The sequence below is a fragment of the Hipposideros armiger genome, unplaced genomic scaffold (genome assembly GCF_001890085.2).
Source record: "Hipposideros armiger isolate ML-2016 unplaced genomic scaffold, ASM189008v1 scaffold_659, whole genome shotgun sequence".
Lineage (NCBI taxonomy): Eukaryota > Metazoa > Chordata > Mammalia > Chiroptera > Hipposideridae > Hipposideros > Hipposideros armiger.
Window position 1 is genome coordinate 420,536 of NW_017732009.1, and position 22,015 is coordinate 442,550.

A 22,015-nucleotide genomic window follows, 5' to 3' on the forward strand; every position below is an offset into this window, starting at 1 on the left:
TCCCACCACTGACACCAAATAAATGGGGGTTCTTGGACCCAATACCAACATGGGAGGATTCTCCACACACCAACAAACCTCGAATACCAACAGGGTATCCAAGAATTCAACTCAATTCCGACACTATCAGCCAGACATAACATCAGATTCCACAAGTGAAGGTCTCAATCTTACAAGACTGCGACCCACACCCACCCTCCCACACACACTTCCAACACCAGCCACAAGCCCAGGCTCTTACCAGTGCTTCTATCTATAGATTGAAGGTTTCAGTGATTTCTTCAAACTCAAAATTCCAATCACAAGCCCAGGTCATTACCTGTACTTCTGACTGACAGGCTATATATAAATCAGAGGTTACCACAAACCCTTCCTAGGGTTCAATTAAGTTGCTGGAATGGCTCATAGAACTCAGAGAAATATGTTGCTTACTAGGTCACTGGTTTATTGTAAAAGAATATAAGTCAGGGGATGCCTCATAAATAAATCAGATAAAGGAGATACATGTGGGAAGAGGCATGGAACGTCCATGCCATCTCCAGGCACGCCACTCTCCTCACATCTCTGCGTGTTCACTAACCCAGAAGCTCCAGAACCTTATCTTCTTGGGTTTTTAATGAAAGCTTCATTACATAGGCATGATTGATTAAATTATTAGCCATTGGTTATTTATTTATTTATTTATTTATGTAGATATAGAAAATATTGATTTTCACACATTTTACTCAAATACCTGTCTGATCACATGGTCGAAGATCATTCAAATAATAAACCCAAAAGAAACAAATGTTAATAATTGGTCTTCAAACATTATAGTCAATGATGTCCTGCTTGCCTATGATCATGCCAACATAAAACTGCATCCACACTTCAGTGGACACCAAACCATTCAGCAGAGGTCCTTAACTGTGAGCTGTTTGAAGCTACCAGTTTGAGTACTATTGACTATTTATTTCAAGCTCTGAATAGCTGTTGGGATCTCAGCATGGGTTGGAGGAACCAGCTCAACATTGGCATAGTGCCAAAATGTGGCCAATTGAGGCTTCAGGTAAGTCGCAGCAGGGTTTCCCAGCCCCGGGACCTTTTCTGTGGGGTTATGGACAAACTGGGCCATGGTTCTAGGATGGAAAGTTTGTGGCCTTGAATGGTCAGCTGAATGTTACCGCTCTCAAAGACCATTGGCCATTGGTTATTAATTCAACCTCCAGCTCCTCTTCCCTTCCCAGAGTTGGTTGGGGGGAGGGGGACTGAAAGTTCCAACCCAGTAATCACCTGATTGGTTCTCCTGACAACCCGCCATCATTTTTTTAGGTGTTTTCCAAAAGTCTCCTTATTAATATAACAAAAGAGATCACCCCTTCAACATTTAGGAAATTCCAAGAGTTATGGGAGATGTGAGTCAGGGATTGTAAACAAAGATGAAATATACGCAATAAATATATTTTAGTCATCTGAATGACCAAATATGTATTTCTTATAAATCACAGCATTGCAGTACCACAGTTAAAAATGAGGCATTTACTGGGTACCAATTAGGGATGAATTCCAGGAATAAATATTTGAACCAAGTATTTAAAAGGAAGACTTTTATTTGTGGCACATCAATACCAATTAGTTCATATGGTGTAATCTAGCTAATAACCTGTGTACATCTCTGTTTCACTTTGATTTAAATATTTTTGAGCTAGAAGTCATAACTGGATTTTCTCTCTCCCTCTCTTTCCCTCTCTCTCCGTGTGTGTGTGTGTGTGTGTTTCTTTTCTTTGTTTTATTTTTTTGAATTTTTCCACTAGTACCATATCAGAGTGGAAAAATAAAAATAGGTATTTTTTTTCTTCAACTTTTACTGATTTTTAAGTCAACAAGTAGTCCATTTGATGATATCTCAAATTGTTCCACTGTTACTATCCAAAGAAGAATGATAAAAGCGTTTTTAATTAAAAGAAAAAAAGTTGGGCTAAACTATAGACTCTAGCTCCTAAATTTAGTAAAACAAATAGTAAGGGAATGTCAAGCATTACTGCAGGGATGAGCTTTCTTAGAAGGAAAACTTTGTACCAGCTATGACTCATAACAGAATATGTTGTACACTATTGCTTTCTTTCTTGCCCCCCCCCCTTTTTAACTCTATTAAATTGTTCTTCAAATTATTCGTGGCTTTCATGACATCCAAATAATAATCCAAACATTTTACTTTTTTGTAAAACTTGGCAAACTGATTCTAAAATTTATAAGGAAGTACAAAGGACCAAAAATAGCCAAGACACACTTGATGTAAAAGAACAAGTTGAGGAAATTCCTCTATCAGTTATCAAGAGTTACTATAAAGCTATGGTAATTGACCCCTGGGTAAAATAGGGTGCAGGGATAGGCAAATAGATCAATGGAGCATAATTAAAAACTCAGAAAGACTTATGCATGCATGAGCACATGACTTATAACAATGCTGTTATTGCAAATCAGTGAGAGAATTGATGGACTTTTTAAAACTGGTGCTGGAACAAAGGGTTATTCATTTGGAAAAAAATAGCATGAATCTTTACTCAAACCATACACACAAAAGATAAGTTATTAGTGGATTGAATACTTAAATATAAAAGACCAAATCATAAAGTAATTATTATACAACAAAAGAAACTATTTTTATGAAATTTGAATAAGGAAAGGTTTCTCAAACACAACACAGAGTACAAGTCATAAAGGTAAAGACTGATAAATTTGACTACATTACAATTAAAATTAAGAACTCCCTTGGGCCGGATGAGTGGCTCAGTTGGATAAGAACACGAGCTCTGAGCAACAGGGTCGCCAGTTCGATTCCCACATGGGCCAGTGAGCTGTGCCCGAGCTGAGCTGCCAACAGAGGGAAGGATGGCTCAGCTGGTAAGAGCATGTGCTCCTAACAACAAGGTTGCTGGCACTACTCCCACATGGGATAGTGGGCTATGCCCACCCGCAACTAAGATTAAACATAGCACCTTGAGCTGAGTGGCCGTGAGCTACTGATGACGGGTGGCTGGGTGGCGACTGGACTTGGAGCTGAGCTAGCTGCACCCTCCACAACTAAGACTGAAGGACAACAACTTGGCTGTTACCCTTCCCCAATTCCCAAGTAAAAAACAAAACAAAACTCCTACTGACCAAAAACCATTAAGCAAATGAAAAAAACAGCACAATATGGAAGACCATATTTACAACATACATAACACTCTGTGTGTGTGTATTCCTAAAAATAAAATATTTTTATTTAAAATTTAAAAATATATATTCCTAAAAATAAATATGAAACAAACCACCTACTATGCAGGAAAAATAATGAGCAAAAAGCTTGAGTAGACTTTTAGAAAATAAAATGAGAAGTCTTATTGAAAACCTCATTAATAATTAGGATAATGTGAAATGAAACCGTAATTATGTACCGACAAATACCCACCAAATTGGCAAAAATAAAAAAGCAATAAATTCCAACAAAATACCAACTATTAACGAGTATGTGATGCTTTGGAATACTTAGCTTCCTTAGAAAACTCTAGATACTTTAGAAAACAGATTGGCATTACATTGTGAAGTTGAATGTGCACATATGCTTTTAACCCAGCAATTTCTACCCAAGTGAACCCTCACACATATGTAATAAGAGACAATAAAAAATAATGTCTATAATGGTATTTGCTTGTTATATAAAACAGCTGGGGAAAAATCAAATATCTACTAATAATAGAAAAGGGTAAATGAATTGTGGTGTATTACATACAAAACAGCAATGGAAACAAATTACAGCAACGTGAACTAGCATAGCTAAATCTCACCAACATAATTTTGAGTCAAGGAAACAAGTCAGAAAAGAATATATGGAGTATGATTCCACTTATATAAAGTTTAAAAGATAGCCAAACTAAACAATATATTACATACTTAGGAATACATACCTGGTTGTTATAATGATAAAGGAAAGCAAGGAATGATGATCACAAGTCAGTACATTGGTTTCCTCTGGTATCAGGGGTTGGGGAGTGGGGGATGAAGGTGCTATGAGGGAGGGGCCCACCAGGGGAGTCCTAAGGTTGTGTCAATATTCTATTTCTTTATCTAGGGTCATATTTTTCTTCTTTAAGCTATACTTATATGCTTTATTATACACACAGTATTTCAAAGTAAAAAAAATAATGAATATACTACATTATATCTATATGGATGAATCTTACCTTTCTCCCCCTCAAAACACTCACTATACACTGGTCTCATTTTTCAACATTTGTGAAGACTTGATCAGAGATGGCACCAATCAACCTTTTGGGAATTACTGTTTTGTTATTCCTACCCTTAGAAATCTTAATGTCTGAGGATATAAAATACATCATAGGAAATATAGTCAATAATATTGTAATAATGATGTATGGTGTCAGGTGGGTGCTAGACTTATCGTGGCGTCACTTTGTAAATTATATAAATGCCTAACCATTATGCTGTACACCTGACCTGAAACTAATATAATATTGAATGTCAACTGCAATTGAAAACAAAAAATTAAAAAAGAAATCTTAATGTCAATCTGTGCACATGAAAAGGATCAGGCTGAATGTTTCACAAACTGACTTCCAGGAAGATGATAGAGACAACTTCATTATGACCAAGTCCATCTCCTTTGGAGGCAGAACTTCAGACTGGACAAGAAGGAATAAGGGTAAAGTTAATTCCTGACAGGGGCACTACCTCCCCTCAAGCTCCTAACATTATCTGGGAAATCCTGAGTTAATCTCTATATTTAAAAAAAACACTCCAGAAGCACTGCCAATACAACTCCCGAGCAGAATCCCTTACTGTTACATCCAAATACCTCACTTCTCACTTCTTTTGTTTCCCTGGTAACAAACCAACCTTGGCTTCCAGACTGCTTGGTTGCCTGTTCATCTGTCTGTTCCAGTTTATGATTCAAAACGTTTTAAGTTGGGCTGCTAGCTTTGGGAAAGAATTTGGACCTGATTTCTGCCCATGTTCCTGCTTTGACCACTAATCTAACCCCTCCCTTTCTCTGTCTTAGCCATTCTGATCCACACCTGTTAGCATCAGTTGGCATTTGCCTTGCTTCTTTCCAGCATCCTGCCAAACTAATTCTCAGGCCTAAATCCATGATCTCCAACTATTACATCCACCTCAAATACATCCATAGCTCTAAGTATTCCCTTCCTCCTGGCTCTGGTGCAGGCAGCAACTACAATAACTCCCCGCACCACCACCCATTTGACACCTTTGAAGATTGCCTTGGTTGCCACACCCTTAAATGACCCTTATGAAGGAGGTTTCTCAAGAGCTTAGAATGCCCCTTTGTCCAGGAGCAGAAGATATATCTCTGCTGTGCTGTCTTAACCAGAGTTGTAGAGTCCAAGAGGGGCTGGCTAAAGCCTAAAGAACAGAGAGACTCACAGGGCACATACTTGGAAAAAGTCTATAAGTGGAACTTGTCATCAAGTTATCAAGCTGTGGGCCAAGTAGATGCCTTCGGAGGAAGGGACACAATACACTATTATGGTGCTAAATAGTAGACACCAAGATGTTGGAATTGGGCAGATTAATCCTGGGCAGTACAACATCTAAGTTAAAAAAATCTCTACCATGCTCTTCTAATGTTTTCTACCAGATAACTTCTATGCCCATCTTTTAAACCTCAGATTCACCATTACCTCCTCTATAAATTCCCTGGCCTATTGGATTAAACAACCCAACTGTGTGCCCCAATACATAACATTTTGTGCTCACTCTTATATGTGATCATAGTACATTGTACTGTAAAACAATTACTTGTTCACTTATTCTGTTTACTTTGTTATAAATATAAATTCCATCAAGACTAGAGAGCATCTAACACAGTATCTGACCCATGGGAAATATAAATTATTTTAAAGAATAAACCTTTTAGAATGAATGAGTGAATCCTTTAAAATACTGGAGTGGGAAGCTGGGAGGGAAGGCAAGGAATCTCAATTTTAGAGAAACTGGGGAAACATGAAATGAACCCAAATATAGACTGCAATATAAATGAGAGCTTAGTCCTGAACAGCATCTCTGATACAAAGTCAGACAACGGCTAGCAACCAGGTCGATCATGCTGAGTCTCCAAGCTGCTGATCTAAGTCTCAAATGCATAAAATATTTTGGTCCCAAATCCTAGGATAGAGCTGAATCTTTAGGAAGTGGCTGTTTCCTCAGCCACAAGAGCAGGGATCCAAGGTGGTTCCTAGGTGGCCTTAGCAGATATTAAAGTTTTTTCAGGGTTATGAGTGCAAACCAAAACCCTAGGGCTACTTGGGAAAATAAGCTCATTCCACACTACATAGAATTACCCACACTTCAAATCCTTTTTAAAAGCATGCAAAGAATAAATTATAAAGTCACTAACTGAGTACATCCTCACTTTATTTCTGGTTTTCTCATGACTTCTAAGGAGACAGAACATTGCCATATTTTTTCCCCTCAAAGTAAAGCAGCTTCTCTTCACCTTATTGTGCATCCTTCCCAAGGAAGTTAGAGAGAAACTTCACTATTCTTCTTAGATAATTGCCCATCCCCAGCCTCAGAAATTAAGGGTACATAAAAAGAACTGCAATTTTTCTTTAAATGTTCCCCATAGTGGACTAGGTTAGAAATAATTTTGGTTTACAGTATATTTATTATATAATTAGGAGTCTATAACCTTCTGATAATAAACTACTTTTGATTTATATTTGGTCTGAGGGAAGGGCTGGCTTCCCACTAGGAACCCAGGAAATGTATATAATAGGGAGCAATCTAGGAGGTGTATATAATTACCAGAGCAAACAAGGCTCTGAGGTCAACTTGTAGGTGAGGTCAACTGAAGTTTTCTGCAAATAACTGTAAAAGTAATAATAAACATTAAAGTCATTTAAAATAAATTGCATATTCATAGACTATCTCTGGAAAGGGACAAAAATACTATAACAATGGTTGCTTCTGAGGACAGAATCAAGGGGGCTATGGGACAGGAGTTAAAATGAGAATTAATATTCATTGTAGACCTGTTTACTCTTTTTGAAATCTATGCTCTATGCTAGTCATACTTGTTAAATTAAGCAACATTTTATTTTAAACACAATAAAACAAGTGCCCTCCACAGAGCTTGGACCCACTTCAGTCAAACTCATCCTTCCTTGGGCAGCTCCCATGGCATGCTAGTGCACAGTGTCGCCCTGGCATCTTGCCCGCGGGTGGATTATTTAAAGGAGGGCCTACTGCCAAGCTGAGATCCCTGTGTGATTGTTACAGAGGTACTATAGGCTATAATGAAGCTGGAGAAGATGGCAAAACAGCTGATGCTTGTAGGCCAAATGGATATGGATCAGACTTGATCCTTTCAATTGCCTGATGTCAATGTCAGTGTCCCATGAGAGTGTTCACCTTGGATAACCTGATTCAGTTAACTGGCAAAAGCGTTTATCAGACTTTAGCTTAAATTAATGAAAATGTCAGAGTTACTTGGATTGCTTGTTGAAGAGGATAATGCAAATACCCCACTAATCAACTACAGCAGTCTAAGATTCAGGAGGGCAGGGGCCATACCTGTCTTATTCACCACATCTTCAGTGCCTACCAGAGTGTCTGGCAGTTAGAAGACATTCAGAGTGTAACTGTTGAAATGATTAATGAATATAAGATAAGTAGAAAACTATGCCCCCCATTTGTCAAAAGTTAATTGACTTGTCTAAAGTCACAAAACTTAATATTGCCCGATCTCTAGAACAAAGTCCCCTGACTCCTCATTCATTGATCTTTACAGTATACAAAGCTATGGATAGATCAATAGCAATAGAATAAGGGCTCAAACTTTTATCTAAAAAAAACAGTTAATCTGTAGTTTCATACCGTTTGCTCTAGAAAATAAATTTTGAGATACAACTATGGACATATAGAGGATCCAAACACAATTTCATTTACATCTTTGTATAAACTTTGGACAAAATTACTATGGAAAGATATTCTAAATACCTGTACTGTTGAATAAAAGTACTTTCAGCTAACAGCCATCTTAACAGGCATAAAGTGATATTTCATTGTGGTTTTGATTTGCATTTCCCTGATGATTAGTGATGTTGAGCATCTTTTCACGTACATGTTGGTCATTGTGTGTCTTCTTTGGGAAAATGTCTATGCAGGTCCTTTGCCCAGTTTTTAATAGGGTTGGATTTTTATTAAGACTGATTTATAGGGCCGGCCGAGTGGCTCAGTTGGTTAAGAGCTTGCTTAAGAGTTTGAGCTCTGAGCAACAGCAGTTCGATTCCCAGCCCAAGCTGAGCAGCCGCTGAGCTGCCAACAGGTGGCAGGATGGCTCAGCTTAAAAAAAAAAGACTGTTTTATATTATTACAATAGGTATGATTGGTATACTTTTTAAATTTATTTTTTTTAATAAAATTATTTATATACTTTTTGGTAAATACTATGTAAAGAATTGTTATGTGTGTTGTTTAGAGATGTACAGATACCAACATGGTAGGCCTCTTCCCCACCTCATACTGGCTGCAAGATGGCTGCAGTGAAGCACTGTAAAACTCCAAAAGCTATCAGTCAATTAATTGGTGACTTGGCAAATTAATCATTGAGCAAGATAATTTTCAGAGAATTTACTTTCAGTTGCTTGGTTGTTTTCTGGAATATCAGGCTCCTGCTGCCAGCTGGTGAAAGACATTCTTTTTTGTTGAGGAAACCCTTAAACCACACCACAAAAGAAGCCCCTACTTCATCCATACAAGGTCAGTCTTGTCTCAATCACTCTGTATTTCTTCTTTCCTGAAAAAATCATCTTGCCGTTTTTCCAGTTAATATGGTAACTTCTCAAGATGTCCTAAAAGATGCTTTGGTCAGAGGTTCTGAAAAGATGAGTCCAGCTTCTGGAAGTCTGTTTGCCAATAAGTTTAACCTGAGTTCAGAAGCTGGGACTCTTATTCCTCTATCCTCTCTAAACAAGTTTAGACTAATCACTCATTTGCCTCTTGACAAATAAATAGTATAGTATGACTCAAAAAGAATAACTTGATTTTACTAGATGATCAGTACATAGCACCTAGAGAAATGTTGAGTAAAAAGATTTTAGGACACTCTGCTGCCCAGTGGAAAGACCATTGTTTGGTATTATCCTTTTCTGATCCCCAGTTTCCTCTTATATCTTTAAAAATGAAAGTTCTTTGAGTCATTTAGAAGCAAGAATTGAAGGCTCTAACACATATATGTTTCTTAGTACCACCTAAATAAGTTTTCCTTCATGAAAATGCGCGCGCGCGCGCACACACACACACACACACACACACACACACACCACGCAAATTATTTTGTAAGTATTCCACCGCAATCATTATGGACATAGCCAATTTGGATGGCATGTAGTATTCTAATCTGGAATCTGAATTGCCACATTCGCGAAGTCCTTGAATCCGTGAAATCTGGTGTTTAGAGTTCTCAGATGAACCCTAACCCTATTCTGCTTTTTTAAGAAAAACAGTATTGGTTCATATCAACAATCCTCTAGTCAGCCCAGTTCTCTAACACTGGCTCCAGCAGCCAGTATATGGATTTATGACAGCTGTCCACACAGGTTTCTATGAACATAAAATTATAAACATTCATTCATTCATTCATTCATTTAACAAATACTTATTAAGTGGCTGAAAAGTGCTAAACAACAGTGCTGAGTGTGCAAGACAAAATAAGGCACAGTTATAAAATAATCCAGGAATGTTATGACTCCCTCCTTGATTTTGTACAATTAGGCCCACCTCATAAAAATTATTTACATATACCATTTCTTGACAGCAAATAACAGTCTCTGTTTACTTCCCATGGTACACAGAGTACTTTGGCTTGCCTGTCCTAAAAGAACCAACTCTAAATGGTTCCCCCTTGACAAAATGAGTAAATCTTGTGTTCACTATCTGCACAGTCACCATTGGTCCTTGGATACTTATAGTCTTTTTTTCAAATTTTTATTAAATTTATTGTGGTCACATTGATTAGTAAAATTATATAGGCTTCAAGTGTATACTTCTATATTGCATTGTGTGTTCACCACCCAGAGTCAGTTCTCCTTCCATCACCATATACTTGACCCCTCTTCCCTTCTTCTACCAGCCCCCTCCCTCTACCCTCTGGTAACCACTAAACAGTTATCTGTGTCTATGCGTTTTTGTTTCTTTGTTTTGTTCATTTGTTGCTTTCAGCTTTATATGGCACATATGAGTGAAGTTATATAGTTCTTGACTTTTTCTGTCTGACTTACTTCATGTAGCATGATACTCTCAAGATCCATCCATGTTGTTGCAAATGGCAGTATTTCATTTTTTCTTATGGCTGAGTAATATTCCATTGTATATATGTATCACATCTTCATTATCCAATCATCTATTGAATGACACTTTCGCTGTTTCCATGGTTGTGTTAATGCCACCATAAATAATACTGCAATGAACATAGAGGTACATATATGTTTACAGATAAATGCTTTTAGATTTTTTGGGGGTAGATACCCAAGGGGATTGAATTGCTGGGTCATATAATAATTCTATTAATACTTTTTTTGAGGAACCTCTATATTGTTTTCCATAGTGGCTGTACCAATTTACATTCCTACCAACAGTGTATGAGGGTTCCTTTTTCTCCACAGCCTCTCCAACACTTGTTATCATTTGTCTTGATGATAGCCATTCTAACAGGTGTGAGGTGGTATCCCATTGTGGTTTTGATTTGCATTTTCCTAATAGCTAGTGAAGTTGAGCATGTTTTCATACATCTGCTGGCTGTTTCTATGTCTTCTTGGGGGGAGAAGTGTCTGTTCAGGTCCTCTGCCCATTTTTTAATTGGATTGTTTGATTTTTGTTGTTGAAGTGTATGAGTTCTTTATATATTTTGGATATTAGCCCCTTATTGAAGGTGTCGTTTGCAAATATGTTCTCCTCCTATTCAGTTAGTTGCCTCTTTGTTTTGCTGATGGTTTCTTTTGCTGTGCAGAAGCTTTTTGGTTTGACATAGTCCCATTCATTTATTTTTGCTTTACTTCCCTTGCCTTTGAGGTCAAATTCATAAAATCTTCTCTAGCCCAAGGTCCATAAGTTTAGTACCTATGTTTTCTTCTATGCAGTTTATTGTTTCAGGACTTATGTTTTAGGCCTTTGATCCATTTTGAGTTAATTTTGGTATATGGTGACCACAGTCTAATTTCATTCATTTGCATGTGGTGTTCCAATTTTCCCAGCACCATTTACTGAAGTAGTTTTCTTTTCTCCATTGTATGCTTTTGGTTCCTTTGTCAATAATTATCTGCCCATACATATGTGGGTTTATTTCTGGATTATAAATTTTATTCCACTGATATGTGTGTCAGTTTTTCTGCCAATCTGGTAGTCTCCTCTTTATTTAAGACCTGGAGAGTAGGGAGCTAATATAAGGGTAGAAGAACCTCAAAGCCTGGACAATAAAGGAGGCAAGGCCTGAAGTTTGGGCAGAATGAGTGAGTGGAGGCAAATACTTACTCTAGTCTGTGAGACCTTGAATGATATGGTCCTGGATGGCTTCTCCACTTAATATTACCCTACTCTCACTCTTGCTTGTGAAAAAAGTTACACCCCTTTGTACTCAGAGACTTCACACGTGCCTTCTTTCTGCAGAAACTTCTTTCACTCTTATTCATCTAGCTAATGTCTATTTATTATGCAGATCCAAGAGAAACCTTCAATAACCCAGCCGCCCTCTCTTATCCCACATTAGGTTCCTGTATCCTATATTCTCATAATACTTTACATTTTTTTTACCACCGAACACATCTTTGTATCCACCCTCAATGCCACTTAAAGTGTCCAGCAAACTGTAAGCACTGAAATATTTATTGAATCAGTGGATGAGTGAATGAATGGATGAATGAATAAATGATCAATCCTTGGCCCCAGATCTCCAGGATCCATCCCAAACTAAGAGGTGCAGGTGAATGGAAACTTTAAGGTAATTAGATCTGAGAGTGTTAAGTGTGTGTGTGTGTGTGTGTGTGTGTGTGTGTGTTTGGGGCAAAGAGAAAAGGACAGTAGGCCTTTGGCTCAGAAAGTATTTGCGGTCATTGTCCTCATACCTGAAATATAAGCCTCTTGAAACCATTAAGAATATAGAATCCAGAGAAAGCAGTATGCCTGGGAAGCTACAGCTCAGTGCAAGTACGACTCACTGTGAATGTTTGTTCCTTTCAGGTTTCCCTAACTGCATCCAGCAGTAATTCACAGCATAATTGTCCAGAATTGTTTTTGTCTCAGTGAGAGTCTATTTGTTGTTAGTCTCAGTCTTGTTCTGTAGCAGGACATACAATAATATAGCTCTCTTCTTTTTACAAATAAGAATCAGGAGACAGAAAGTACAATAGTAGGAGAGGAAATTGTTTACTCTTGAGAGCCTAATTGAATTTCAGAGAAATAATTTGCATAATGTTAAGTGATTTTCATATAGATGGGACCAAGAAGTTCTAGGAGACCCTTGTTTACTTCTATTACCTCCCATCTCAACCTTCCAACTCAAGGTCACACAGTAGAGTAGAGGCCAGACACAGAGCCCCTCCCAGTTAGCCCTCACCCTCCTGGTGCTTTGAAGAAAAGATAGCAAGGCAAGAGGTCTAACAACATCCTTTTTTGTCATAATAATGATATGTATTGGGTTGTTGGAAAAGTCATGATGTATTTTTCTATGTTTTTTTGTTGCAAAATTGCATCACGACTTTTCTGACAACCCAATAATTTAACTCAAAGATTTGTTACTTCTAAGAATCAGATTATGAAATATTGTTGGAGCTTGCTCAGATTAGACAAGTGCTATTAGTGGTATTTTTATTGGACTGCTGCCAAGCAATAATTAAATCATTGGTAAAACTATTCTTAAAGATTCTACAAGCTATATGGGTGGCAGCACCTCTCTCAGTCAATCATTTGGTTACAGCAAGCATTTGGTTGCTTGCTACAGGAAAACATGTTTTCTATTACGATCTTCAGCACAATTCTACAACCCTCAACCTGACCCTGGGATAACATCAAATTCCTCTGACAGTCTCTAAGAACTCTAATCAGGAGTATGACAAGATAGTTACCATGACAAGAGGAAGTTCTAGAAATCACTGGTAAGTTCCCAACACTAGAAGTAGGAAGCAGAGTATCCATGTCCCAGGAAACAAGCGTAGGGTCAGGCAAGAACTGACCATAAAGGAAAACCAGCTAGATGGGGAAAAGATCTTTGATGAATTTCAATGTCCCACCAAATGGGGCCAATTTCAGGATCTTAAGGGTTAGGTTAAGATTAAACTTTCTTGTGGGCTGAAATATGTCCACAGCTAGACCAAGAAGCAGAGCAGGGAGACCAAAATAGGAACTTAAATCTACAGGGGAGCCAGTGGAATACAGAAGAAGGAATCTGGCTCATCAGCCAGCTGTACAAAAATATATATACATGCAAAATCAGTTTAAAAAATCAAGTTGATAGTGCCACTTGGATAGCAATAAAGATATTTGAGTAACAGTGTCTACAATAGTCCTAAGGGGGTTTCATGTCTCTATTCAGTTATTACTCAAGAATTTGACATCTAAAAGGACAAGAAAAATAAAAGGGTTACCCTATTAGAATGGCCAAAATCCAGAACGCTGACAATAGTAAATGCTGACGAGGATGAAGAGCAGCAGGAACTCTCATTTGCTGCTGGTGGGAATGCAAAATGGTACAGTCACCTTGGAAGACAGTTTGGTGGTTTCTTACAAAACTATATACCCTTACTGCACAATCCAGCAATCATGTTCCTTGGTATTTACCCAAAGGAGTTGAAAATTTATGTCCACACAAAAACCTGCACATGGATGTTTATAACAGCATTAGTCATACTTGCCAAAAATTGGAACCAACCAAAATATCCTTCAGTGGGAGAATGAATAAATAAACGGTGGTACAGACAATGGAATAATATTCAGAGCTACAAAGCAAATGAGGTATCAAATCATGAAAAGACATGGAGGAAACTTAAATGCATATTACTAAGTGAAAGAAACCAATTTGAAAAAACTATATACTGCATGATTGATTTCAACTATATGAATTTCTGGAAAAGGCCAAAATATGGAGACAATAAAAAGATCAGTGGTTGCCATGGAGGGTTTGGGGGATGAATAGGCAGAGCACAGAAAAATTTTAAGGCAGTGAAAAATTACATTATAATAATGGCTATATGACATTATACATTTGTTTAAATTCATAAAAACGTACAATCCTGAGGAAAAGTAAAAGGGTTTTTTAGTCTGGGGAATTATTGTGGAATACAACGTCCTCTGAACTGAGTCAGGAGACTTTATTTCTAATTATGATTTTGCCACTTACAAGCTTTGTGACACTTGGCAAGTCCCTCACCTCTGTAGACCTCAATTAGCTTTGCTATCAATTGGAGTGAATACTTATAGACAGGAGATATCAAAAGTACTTAGAATCAAAGAACTCCAAATTATTCAACTTAAAATGGTGACTGTGTCATTTCATAAGAATACTAATGGTTTGTTTTTTAAAACAAGCCCCATAGCCACTCACCATTTATCATTCTTTTTCTAGAAGATGACCTCCAGGAGACTCCTATTACTCTGGCAAACTTGTCCTAAGCAAAACTTTTTTAGAGTACAAAGAAGAAGAACAGTTAACCCCTGCATTCAGATTGCTAGGTTGCATTTTTAATTCTTACCCCAATTTGACATTTTCTTATAAAGGGCCATATAACATATGTGACAGTTGATGGAGCAATACAGTATGCTGTGGTAGGCCAACGAGTCAGAGACTTGGGAGACCTGGGTCAATGCTAAATTACCTTGAGTAAATTATTTAACCTCTGCTTTTCAGTTTTCTCATCTGTAACCTAATGATGATGAAAATTATAGCAGCAGCTACCATTTGTTGAATACCTACAATGGCCAGGCATTATTCCCAGTACTTCAGATATGCATGATCTGAGCAGCCCTCATTAGAAAGCATTATCATCCTCATTTTGCAGAAGTTGAAGCTAAGACCCCAAAAGGTCTTCACTTTCCCAAATTTACCCTCTAAGAGTTGAATTCAAACCCATGTCCTCTGACTCCAAAGCATGTGTCTTCCTCTTCTTTCCCCAGTATTCTACATTACCTCCCATTAGATAAACTAAAGGACCTCTAAGGTCCCTTCCAAGTCTGACATTCCGATATTTTATGACCCCGGCAGTTATGTGGCCAGGCTTACCTAATATGTAATGAATTGCACAGTCTTCGCAAGCCCTATCCCTTTATATTGCCATGACATTCTTATTCTCTTTTTAAAAAATTGCTCACATTTTAATTGAAGACCTTGAACAATTAATTCTTAGCAAAATGAGCTCAAATACTTTTGCATCTTTCTAAAACCTTAGCCCTTCCATTCAATCAGGAGGTAGATGAAGCACCTGTTTTGGAACAGATTTCTGGTTTGAGAGAAAATTTTCAACCCCTGGGAATGAGCTGTTACAAATGCCTTTTTTTCCATTGAAAACTGGTGGAGTATGTGACTGCCTCTGAGTGAAGAGGTGCTAAGGTAAAATGAAGCTGCCAACCTCCATGCACACTCTTCTATGACATACCACCAGTAAAGACCCAGTCCCTCAGTCTTTGAAGAGCTTTAAGTTTTTAAAGAGGTCTCTATTAAAATGGTAGAAAAAAGGTATGAAAGGATAATACCTTAAACTTAGAATTGGATGGGAAGCAAAATTACTTGCTTTCCTGGCAAGAATGTAAGCCCACCATGAGGTGGGAGCAGAATTTAAATTCCTAATGGAGGTAAGAAGAGATCTTTCAGGAGAGAGAGGAGTGAGAAGTGGGGAGGTGTCAAAATCACCTTGGCTAACTTCTACTTTTGTTGCATGTGAATCTTGCTCATGGAAAACTACGAGAAGACGGATAAATGAGAAAGGGTGAACAGAAAGCAGCATTTAAAATAAGAGGAACAACAGTCAGAAATTAGAGACTTGCTAACTTTTATATCAAGAAAAATTCTGGAACCACAATTTTAAAAAAGGAAAACAATCAATTGATAAAGATTTTAAGGTATGCAGGGTACTCTATCAACCTGACAATGAATAATAGGATTTCAGACAAACCTAATTTCCTTCTCTGACAGAATGACAAGCCCAGTAGTTTGAAGAAAGTGACAAATGTAGTATACATTTAATGGACCTTTGTATCCTGCCCCCATGATGAGGGAAGTGAGGTCTTGAAACAGCTTGCCAATACAGGTACCTCAGAATTGAGTCAGAATCAGACCCTAAGCAGAGGGGCTGCAATTGCGTGGTCACTCAAAGCCTACCACAAATGGCATTGTCATTTGCATTGGCATTTGTCCTTCAAGTTGTGTTGCTATTGTTTAGGATTTAAGGGAATTTTACATAGGCTTTGAAGGTCTCACATAGGAATTTTACCTCAGCCCTGAGCTTTTACTCCCAGTAAGTGCTGAAAGGAACCTACTATTTGCCAGCTGTAACTGCACAACTAACTGACTTTCAACCAAGGAATGAGTATAAAATATAGTTTAAGTCAGAGACTAAATAAAAAGCTATTTATTTATAAGCAATAACTATAATCTAATTAGTGAATGAAATTGAAGTGAGTTAACAAACATCCATTAGAGCAAATACAAAAACATAAAATCTTTTATCTGTTAATAATTTTTGCATTAATTTATAAATGACCTATCATAGATAGATTTATTTTCAAACTCCACGCACTGTCAGTCAACAACTGACCTGCTCCATAATGTCAGTTATGTACAAAGCTGTTTGGTTTTCCTTTTAACATATTTAAGAATCCTTACAATTTCATCAGGGTAAACATAGTCACTTCAGTTATACCCAGCCATCTGACCCGAGTGGGCCTCCCATGATCTTGTTTTATTACAAGTCCCATCTCAGATCTCCCCAAGACTGCATCTAAGGGACAGTCAGATAAGGTGGAATTACAGACTAATTCATAATGTGTGCCCTTTCCAAATTCATATACTGAAGCCCTAACCCCCAATGTGGCTGTATTTGGAGATAGGGCCTTTAAAGAGATAACTAAAATAAAAAGAAGTCAAAAGGGAAGAGCTCTATTTCAGCCTGACTAGCATCCTTATAAGAAGAGGAAAAGACATCAGGAAGGTGTGTGCATGAGAAAGAGTCATGTGAGGTCACAATGAGAAGACGGCCAGCCATCCACACACCAAATAGAGAGGCCTCAGGAGAAACTAAACCTGCTGGAACCTTAATTTGTACTTCTACCTTCCAGAACTCTGAGAAAAAAAAATTTTGTTTAAACCATCCAGTCTATGGTCATTTGTTACGGCAGTCCAAGTCGACTGAGACAGGTAGGAAGAGTACACATTGAAGACTTAGGCCAAGCTGGATTCAAAGCCTGTCACTTGTTATCTGTATAGTGTTACACAAGTCACTGCACCTTACTGAGCCTCAGTTTCCCCATCTGTAATATGGGGATAAGAATATACTCTGATGGTAGTTTGAAAATTAGCAGAAGGTATGTACGCTAACAGTCACATAGGAGACTCTCAATAACTGGGCATTTTAAAAATTATTACCTTCAATTTAAATATGTTTGCTTAGATTCTGATTTATTTTTATCCAAGTTTTCTTTAACCAAAAATAACCAAACCAGAGAGGCCTATTTTCAGTTAAAACTCAGCCTTTAAAGCTCAGGTGTCTTATTGTTCTGACTGAAGTTACCGTACTTTCTTTCCTAGCTCATTTCCAACTGCTCTGTCTCTCTCAGTGTCAGACAGAAAGGTTCTTAAAGTTTTAAATGTACTCACATAAAAAGCGGATTCCCTCAATTAATTCCCCATTTTAACTGACTATTTTTAGTAGTTCATCTTTCAAAATTAAAATCTCCGTATTCAGGTCAGAGTTATGCTCACTCTGACTGCACTGGCATATTTCTTTCACAAGCCTCATCAGAACTGTTGTCTCTTTCCAAAGCCTTTACCAGAGTCTTCTTTTCTCATCACAGTACCTCCCCCAAAGGCAATGCATTCTAAACCAGCACTTTGGCACAGGACCAATTTGACTTGACATCAACAAACATGTAAAGTGATAGAGATATGTAATAAATGTAATTCAAACATTTACAGTAAAAATCACAAAAGTTTGATTTGCTGTTGTCCTCTTCAATCAGAGCTAATGCTTTCTTGCTTTAGAAACTGGTGGGCAGAGAATATGCAATAAAAACAAAAGTACATGAACACTGAATTAAAGACAAAGCACAACTTACACTCATAATCAAGGACAAACACGTTTATCAGATGAGATTCCACATACACTGCTGTTGCCCTAGATAATTTATTGTTAAAGTAAGAAGGTTTTCCTTGGAGGAGGCCATTTGTGGCCATGAGAAAATGGAAATATTTGAATTACCAAAATCTAGCATAGCATCAGGTAGACCTCTGTTCAAATCCCATCTGGGCCTCTTTTCAACCTGTGTAAGCTACAGATTGTTGGTTCTCAATAAATATTAGCCTTCTTTATTCCCCTTCACAATAGGGCAATATTTTAATGTTCTGACACCAAAAGTCAAGTTATATAGTTTCACTTGCCCTCTATAAGTCATAGATGAAATTCCCATTAAATAATTTGCTGCTTTTTTTCATGGTGCAGATATTATTGTTTATTCTTCAACATGCTCTTCAAAGAGATGGACTAAATGATTGAACACAAGGGTAACCAATGCTTGTACTATTTCAATAGTGAGTTATCATACTGTGCCAATGGGAACAATGGGTGTGCCATTTTTAGACCTATGAGGCACAGAAAGAGGATGCTGGTTCTTTCTTCTTACAGGCCCTGAAATCATTTATCTTTTGTGGATAAGCAGAGTTGGCAAGAAGGTTGCAGATGCAGTAAAGGATTCTGGATAAGCATAGGTTACCAGGTCAGGATCAGAAACAGGAGATGAGAGTAAGGTGCCAAAGGAAGGCCAAAAATAGAAACCAGAGACATTTTGACAGGCCAAGTCAGGCAGGCGGATTGGGGAGCAGCTCTGAGTACTACTGAGTTGATTAACATGGAAGAGCCATATACAGACACCTAGCACAGAATCTTATCTGCTCTCTGTCATCAGTGCCCTTCTATAGGTTGGGCACTGACCCTAGCTTATTTGAATTCTAACTATATATTTCTGTCTCTCCCAATTAATGAAGTACATCTGGGCTTACCGGCTATGGACTTTGAATCAAAGAGATAACAGAATGGAACATGGTGATTTGCTTTAACCCTGAGAATAGATTCTAGGAGCACTCATTCAATTTTGCAAAAAAGACACACAGGAGTGAGGCTCTTGGTTGAACCAATGCAACACAATGAGAGTCACCTGAAATCAGGAATCACATTGTTTTCCAATTTGTATCCTCAAAGCATTCAGCTCTGCACACATCAAAACAACTATAGTGATAATTATTAATAAATCGTTGTTGAATTGCATTTTATGCCTAGCTGTTCTTTATTGTACACAGGCTGAGTATTGGAACTAGATGGCATAAGCCAACCTCCAAAATATATGTGGCCTTGGAATGAACTTTATGGAGCTACTTGGGATCCTGAAGTCAATATTATAAACTCCTCTAATGATGAATTACAATTGACAAATATAACCTTTCTTGTTGCCATACATGGTGGATAGACTTCTGTGGTGATGTTTTCCAAACTTTAATGTGCACCAGAATAGCAGGATTATTTTTCAAATGCAGGTTTTCTGACCCATATCTACAGATTCTAATTCATTAGTTTTAGATTAGGAATCTCCATTTTCACCAAGCTCCCCAAGTTGGTGCAAATGGCCTATTGACCACACTTTGGAAAATACTGCCATGTGTATGCACAAAAAAACCAAAATAGAAATTTCTCATTTCAAACAAGCCCATTGAGCCTTTCTGCAGAATGTTGGTTGTAAACAGAACCACAAAAGTACTCTAAATCCTGGATTTAGCTTGCCCACTGGCCTAGGGATGGCATGTAATGTTATACAAAGACATTAGACACCAGGTTTGCAGGTCTCATGCACAAATTGCAACATCCCCACCAACTCTTGGCTTTTGGTTCTCTTACAGATTCTAATCCACTGCATGCCTGTCAAGACATATCTGGGATCAGAAAAATAGCAGCAAATGATTTGTGCTGTTCTGGCATCAACATATCACCTGTAGCAGCATCCAGGCATCTGCCTTGACCTTAATTTGAATATTAAAGGTCAGACTTTTTTGAATATTTTTAAACTCAAAATTGCCTTTTCTTTTTTAGGCCCCTAACTAACATATGCTTCATCATTCAGACATTTGAGAGTCTACTATGTACTGAGTTATATTGAGATACAAAGCAATGATAATAGTACTTGACATTTATTCAGTTGCAGGTGCTATACTAAACTTTCTGTATGCATTATCTTGTCTGCATAACAATCCTTGGAAGTGAGCACTAATATTCCCATTTACAGATCAGAAAGGTGATTAAACATGGCCAGGGCCACACAGTAAAGGGTAGAACTGGAATTTGACCACTGGTCAGAGCATACATGTTTAACCACTCCACTGTCAATTCTATTAGCACAGGTTATGGATTAGTGGCTCTCAAAAAGTGGTCCCCAAGCCAGCAGCATTATTACCATTACCTGGTAACTTCTTAGAAATTCTAATTCTTAGGCCTCACCCCATATATAATGAATCAAAACTCTGAGGGTGGGTCATACAATGTGTTTTCACAAGCCCTCCAGCTGCTTCTCATGTATTCTGAAGTTTGAGAAGTACTCAGGGAACAGTCTAGGGAATTCTGAGTCTTAGAAACTGATTCAACAAATCAACTCTGACTACTCATTATTCTTGGCACAATTTTCCCAAGAGAGAAGTATAACTTCAAAGCCCAGGGTGGTCCATTGTCCCCCATGGTCCATGCTTTTCTTATTTTAAAGGATACTTATTCCACAAGTGCAATAAGAACTGACAAGTGTTCCCCTTGCTGATAAGTGAAATTACCATCTAGGCATCTCTTTGCTCATTCACTCATTCCTCCATTCATTTATTCACTCATTCTTCAGGGATTTAAGAGCCTCTCATGTGTCAGGTACTGGTGCTGCATACTAAGGATTCGGAAAAAGTACATAATGACAACCACGTACAGAAAATCACACAGCATATGGGACTCAACTTGGAGGTGTGGTAAAAGCATTGACCACTTCAAAGTTTATATAACTCAACATTAGCAATGCCTATATCATTTGTAAAGACTCAGGTAATGAAATCCTATAAGAAGTATAACTACACAACCATAATACACTGCTCTTTTAATTACTGAATTCCAACAAAGGTGTGCCTGAAGCATGAGATAAAGTCACCCAAAGACTAAAATTCTATTCTATGTTCCCCAGTCAAGCGGCAGCCAGAGCAATTTTCCAGATGGCTTTTCCAATAGCTCTTAGGTAGCAAACAGACAACTACTGCCATAACAGCTCATTTTACTTCAAATTTAATTCACTAAAAAGCTGACATCTGAAAAGACATTTTAAAAACATCCCAGGAAGAATCTCCTGGTTGAAATACAAGATCGCAGAGCAGATAAACGCTGTGTTTGCCTCATGCCTTGAACACATTAAAATTACAACTAAATTATAGAACAATCAACCTGGAGAACCATCTGAAGCCTAGCTGAACAGAAGTTTTATAACTAAGGATATAAAGAAGAAGCCACTTCGAGACTGGTAGGAGGGGCAGAGATGCGAAACGGGCTGGCCCCAACACACATGTGTGGTAGTTGATAACTAGAAGAGATACCTCAGCTACTGATGTTTCCCACGTAGAAGCAAGGTACCCCAGGCCCACAGCAGGCTCCCCAGCCCAGAGTACTGGTGCTGGGAAGAGGAATCCCCACAACATCTGGCTGTGAAAAACAGTGGGGGTTCTGACTGTCCAGGTAGGACAGAAGGC

The 22,015-nt window shown here is 37.9% G+C and overlaps 1 pseudogene; it reads right to left on the reverse strand.

Moving 5' to 3' along the window:
* Positions 1–803: 803 nt before the first annotated feature.
* On the reverse strand, positions 804–1,114 carry LOC109372703 (ATP synthase subunit g, mitochondrial pseudogene; annotated as a pseudogene).
* Between the last annotated feature and the right edge of the window lie 20,901 nt (positions 1,115–22,015).